Raw genomic sequence first — 5,958 nt, forward strand, 5'->3', positions numbered from 1 at the left:
AGAAGAGAAGAGAAGAGAAGAGAAGAGGAGAGGAGAGGAGAGGAGAGGAGAGGAGAGGAGAGGAAAGCAGAGGATATAATCTGTGCCAAAGCGGCTAGACTTGCTCCTGCTGACGTGGCTCTGATGGTCTAGCTCTGTAGCAACTGTGTCAACATGTGGGTGTGCCTGGAAACCTGAGGAGATTTGCGGGCTTTGCTATGTGGTGCAGAACTGCAGGATGAGGAGGGTCTGAAAAGGGGAATGGAGGCAAAGACTTCCTGGGACATGATCTGGAGTTGGCTAAGGAGGGGAAAACTGGAGGGAAGGTGGCCAGCCCAGGCTTCTCCACGGACAGGATTCAGGATGCACCATGAATTCAATCCCAGCCCGGCTGTGTAGACTGTACCTGTCAATGTAAGAGGTACAGAAACAGCGCAATACCCTCGACTTGGTCTTTGTCCTCCCTCAGCATCAGGGAAATGTGGTGTCTGTCCAGAGCCACAGGCTGCTCGGGGGTTACTGCTGCCCTCTGATTTGACAAAGAGTGTTCTCTCTAAAGAAATAAAGGCAGAATATCTGGGGGCCCAGGACAGGCTCCTTCATGCAGTTTCCCAGTTTTGATGGGCGTATCATTAACCTTGGCTCTTTCTGAGCTTATTTATTTTTCTGCTTTAAAAAATAGCATTCTCCAAAGATTCTTCAATCTTTGGAGATTGAAGGTTTTGGATTAAAATTAGGAAACTGGAAGGTCAAGAGTTCTTTTCCAGCGATGTCGTGCAGGGGGTGTGTAATTGTCCCAGCAATTACAGCAACACATGCAAAGTATTTTCTACCAGGAAAGTTCACGGATTGGGCTGTCAGAGATTTTTACATGGCTGGTTCAGTAGGCCCTCAGCCCAGTACGTGCCAAGATCCTAGACTTCTGGGAGGAGAGCAGGCATCCTGCCTGAGCCACGTTCTGTGAACTCTTCAGGCACAGCGAGGCCCTCTTAGCATTTAGAGAAAGCTTAACATCTGTGTAGAAACCATTTAACAGCCAGATTCCCAGAAGACGGCAAAGGGCCATCCGCACAAACATCTTTCTGGGGAATGGCTGTCTTAAGCTTGCTGTAAATACTCATAAAGGTGGGCTTGATTAGAGGACTCCTTCATATGAGTAGTAGAAGGAACAGCATTCAAGGCGGTGGGGGGGATATTCCAGGAGAACAGCAGTGTAGCAAGCCTGGCATGTCTGAAGGCGTGGAACCTTGGGGTAATGGGAGCAGATGGAAGGAGGAGGAGAGGGACGGATTTTCCTTCCATGCAGAGAGTTGCTGTCTGGCCATGAGGACCACCTGGTGTTATGCAATTTTGCTCCATTAGGTTTCCCTGAGATAGTCTTGGAGAAACAGCCAATAGGCACTGAACCCCTGCCATGAGCTGGGCTCGGTTCTAAAGTATCAGACGAATGATGAAATGATTTCTCATTTAATTCTCACCATGACTCTTGAAGTAACATGAAGATTACAATTGATTCAGGGCAGGGAAAGGTTACGTCATTAGGCTGAGGCTGCACATTTAATAAACAAGAATGAGTTGGGCACACATGTGGTCTGATTGGAGTGCACAGTCTGTGGTCCACGCTGGAACAGTGTTCCAACTCTTCAGGGTGTAACCTATGGGTCCGGACCAGTACTTTAAACACAGATTAAATGGAATACAAAAAAAAATACATATAGCACAATGCGCTGTATTTAATGAGAGTAAATAGTGTCTGAAACTTGCTTGATTTATATATTAGACTTTAAGCACACACACGTACAAAGTTACTGCTTAAAATATGTTCCTTACTTTGGATGCCAATAAACAAAAAACACTGTAAGCCACAGATCTAGTAAAGCTAAATTCTTCTATATGGATGAATGACTTTTCCTCATTCCTCATTCCTCTTCCTTTTCCCTGGTAACCCTGTCCTTTTATAGGTGAGTCAAGTCCCAGAAACTAATCTGCTGAAATTTCTATCCACTAGGACACTTAGCAGCTAGTACTAGAGGGTTGTAACAGTTGCTATGACTACGACACCCTAACTGTATTCCCCAAATGTTCCTTCACAAACAGACTTCATGTGGAAGAGCTCACTGTGTTCCAGACAGGGAGGTCTGGTCGTCGCCGTTAGCTTTGGGTGTCCCTGTGACTACCTGTGGCGTAGGGCTGCCCCTGAGGCCACCCTGCTGTTGCCCAGCCCTACCCAGCTGCTTGCTGTTCTCAGCAGCAAAGGAGATTAGGTTGGAAGGACTGGGTACGTTGTCTGGAACCCTGCCTGGTTCACCGTGTGGACCGCTGTTGTCAGCCAAAGTCGTGGTAACGAAGGAAGAAAAATAAACGAGGGGATGTCAGATATTCCAAGAAAAAGGGATGAAGGTGAGGGTGTGTCATACCAATAGTTCTTTCCTATGGTCTATAATGTAATGTAACCAAGATTGCTTAAAGGATTTTAAGAAAGTGTGGTTTTGTGGGCTGTAACTCTGTAAAACGATTGCACTATCTACTGTCATTCTCAGCGTAGTTTAGATTTGAGAAAGAGCACAGAAACAGCCAGCAGTGGTAGTTGATAATTTTGAAAGTCTCTGTGGGTGGTTTGCAGCGTCACACTGTCATTTGTTAGTTTGCTTTTTGCTCCTAAATTTTTATTTGGAGTATGATATCTCTGGTGTTATGCACTAGAACGTGTAATAATAGTAACAATAATAATAATGGCAAACGCACATCAGAAATTTCCTGGAAAGACTGTGCTTATTGGTCACATTGCAGGGAGGCTTCATAAGTCGATAGCCTTTAATGCTACTAAAGAACTGTGGAGTTTATTAACATTTTTCTGAAAGCTAATATATAAAATAGAAATATATTCATTTCAATCAAAGTAAACAGTGCTGGGACAGTGCATTTTCAGTAACAGTTTCTCCAAAGTTTGTTTGCTAGCTGCTTCTTATCCCTGCTTACGAAGACAGAGTCAGAACAGAAGTGATTGTTGCCTGCACAGACAGACTGACAGACAGGCGGACAGATGGATAGCAGCAGAATCAGGAGCGAAGGCGGCTTTGCAAATGTGACTCCCGCGAGGCCTGCAGCTCCTGTGAGCTCTCTGGTGCTGAGCCAGCTTTTTCTCAAGACCATCGGATCTTCTCACACGCTCCCCGTGTAGGGGCTGCAGGAGGTGGAGGGATGGTGCTCCTGCAGGCTGCTCCAGGGAAGGAGCTGGGGTGTGGGGCCAGAGCCCCTGCGAGGGAGTGCGTAGCCGGAAATCTGACGTTCACTTCTCCTCCCAGGATTTCAGGTGCAGTGCTTTCTACTAAAGGAGGAAAGCATGCCCTTAAGCCTCAGGACTTGTGGCTGTCTCTCTGGCCATTCAGCGCTATGGGGGATCATTGTGTCCTGGCAGAGTGGAATCGGGAACGGGAGGTCAGCCCCTGTGGATGACTCCTTCGCATTTTATCTGAAATATATTCTGCTGAGTACTGTTGTGTTCAAACGAGGCCAGTGATTTTTATGCATACGTGTCAAAATATACATGTGCCCACAAGGGGGCTTCACTTTCCTATTTTTAAGTACCAGATCTCTTTCTATACTAGTGTATATTTTATCTTGTTTTTACTTGATTTTGTTTGTCTTTGTGGGGCTAGTTATTGAACCCTGGGCCCCACAGATACGAGAAAAGCGCTGTACCATGGAGCTACACGACCTGGAGTTCTGTTTGTTTCTGATAAATGTCTCTAAAGAGAGCTTGAAAACTAGACACAGTGGAAGAACTAAGCCTGCCAAATCTGAAATCACAGGTCAAGGGGAATCAGACAGTAGGACAGTGGGTTCCGGACAGTTTCACATCCTCCTTATACAACTGACAACAGAAGTCTTGGTCTTTAAACCTTACAATTATAACTTGCATTAAATTGATTCATAGTTAGGTTTCTAAATCGCACCTATTTCCTCTGAAAGCTAAAGGTAAATTTTAAAAATATATTATTCTGGATTCAAATATCATGATTCATGTTTTTATTCTTTGAGCCATTATTTCTTGGGCTTTGAATTATTTTTATTTTTTAATGTATTTAGTTGTTGCAGCATCTCATTATGCAGTTTGGACTCATGGTGATCCTCCTGCTTTCAGCCTCCCCAGTGCTGGGATTACAGACGTGTGCTACGACCCCTGGACTCTGTGGCCCACTCAGCATGCCCTGGGGGTGGGGTTGGCACAGCATGTGGTGCTGGGGATCGAACCCCAGTCCCTGCACTTGCCTAAGCAGGCACTTTAGTCTACTGAGCTATTTTGCCGGCCCCTGAATTACTTTTAAATCTGAATTCAAGTTCAAGCTTGTTGTCACTTCCCACCACCCATCTGAAGTTTCTCTTACCAAGCACAGGGAACTAAATCAAACTTCCCCTAAAGTAGTGGGGCTGTTCATTGAACTAAATTTGATTTGAGCTGAAATGAAGACTTGCAAATGTCACCTTCTGCTTTGACTATTTTATTTTATTTACTTATTTTGAGACAGGGTCTTGCTATGTTGTTCAGGCTGGCTGTAAACTCACCATGTGGTTGAGGCTGGTCTCAAACTCACAGCAGTGCTCTTGGCATCCTCCTGCCTCAGCCTCGTGAGTGCTGGGATTATAGGCAAGCACAGCCACGCCTGGCCACCCCTCTCCTGCTTTGAGTGGCAGGTTTTCCATTTGCTTGGGAAGAGAGAAGAAGGGAAAAAGCAGTGGTCTGTCATAGAGTAACGCAGTGGAAAACACCCTTTGTCCGGATCGCCTATGCTCAGTATTGGAAAAAGTAAGTGCCCATGCTAGGAAAAAACAGCAGCACATTTCCTGCTCAGCTTGAGTTCCTAAAGAAATAAGAATAAAACATATAGATGGATTTGAAAATGTAAAAAGTGACCGACTAAAATGAATAGGCTAATACGTTGTTAAACTGGCCAACCAAATAGGCCGACTTATATATTTTATAGACAGAATAGACTTTTGATGGGTTAAATGAAAGCTAAAACTTCATAATTTGATACATTAATTTGGTTAGCATTTGTGGTAGCTGTTGAAGCATCGAAATCCTTGGAGCTCGGCACTGGAAACCTTCAGGGAGCTTATTCCAAATTACAAGATTAGGAACACTCATCCAGTACGGTCACTAAACAGATAAAGTACTCATCCCACCATGGACGCTTGGGATTAGGCAAAGTTGCAGTGTGTGTTATAGAATAATCTTACAGTAGTAACCATCCCGGGCTGGTGAGATGGCTCAGGGGTCTAAAGCACCTACTTAGAACAAGCTTAGCAAAGCATCAGGGACCGCGGTTCAATCCCCCAGCATCACATGCCAGCCAGCGCCACCCCCTGGTGGGCTGAGCTGGCCACACACAAAAATAAATAAATAAATAAATAAATAAATTTAAAAAAAAAATAACCATCTCAACAGAATATTACTTAAGTGATATTAGAAAGTCCCATCTAACGTGTGAGAGGCCTTGAGGTCAGTTCCCGGCACTCCAGCAAAACCCAGCCAAGCTCAGCACGCAGTGAAATGTAGTAATCCCGTTATTCCTGGTTTAGCAATGGGACAGTGAAGGCCCGCAGAAGGCAAGAAATGTGCTCGACGTTTGTGATGTAGCCAGTAAGTGGCAAAGCCGTGTCTTGGACGCAGTCACCAAATAAAAACGAGCGAATGTTCTTGAACAATCTGAAAATAATTTCAAAAGAAAAATGTGAGCAGTGCTCTTGGTATTGGCATGTGTTCTTCGGCACAGTTACGGCGAAACTTTGAAGAGTTTTACCCTCATTTGGGTGTGTGAGGTCTAATGTGTGTGCTGGGGGTACTTAGTTACGCACAATAACCTTGCGAGCGTAGCTGTTAACTTTGAAAAAGATGGATGATTCACAAAGCACGTTGTGTGTGTGTGTGTGTGAGTGCGTGTGTGCATGCGTGCATGCATTAGTGAAGCATTAAGA

The 5,958-nt window shown here is 44.8% G+C and overlaps 1 protein-coding gene across 2 annotated transcripts in view; it reads left to right on the top strand.

Annotated features, from left to right (window-relative positions):
- Positions 1 to 5,958, top strand: part of LOC101561702 (chondroitin sulfate proteoglycan 4) — a 62,006-nt gene that overhangs the window by 20,561 nt on the left and 35,487 nt on the right. The gene's annotated exons all lie outside the window — the stretch shown is intronic.

The sequence above is a fragment of the Octodon degus genome, unplaced genomic scaffold (genome assembly GCF_000260255.1).
Source record: "Octodon degus isolate 3935 unplaced genomic scaffold, OctDeg1.0 scaffold00001, whole genome shotgun sequence".
Lineage (NCBI taxonomy): Eukaryota > Metazoa > Chordata > Mammalia > Rodentia > Octodontidae > Octodon > Octodon degus.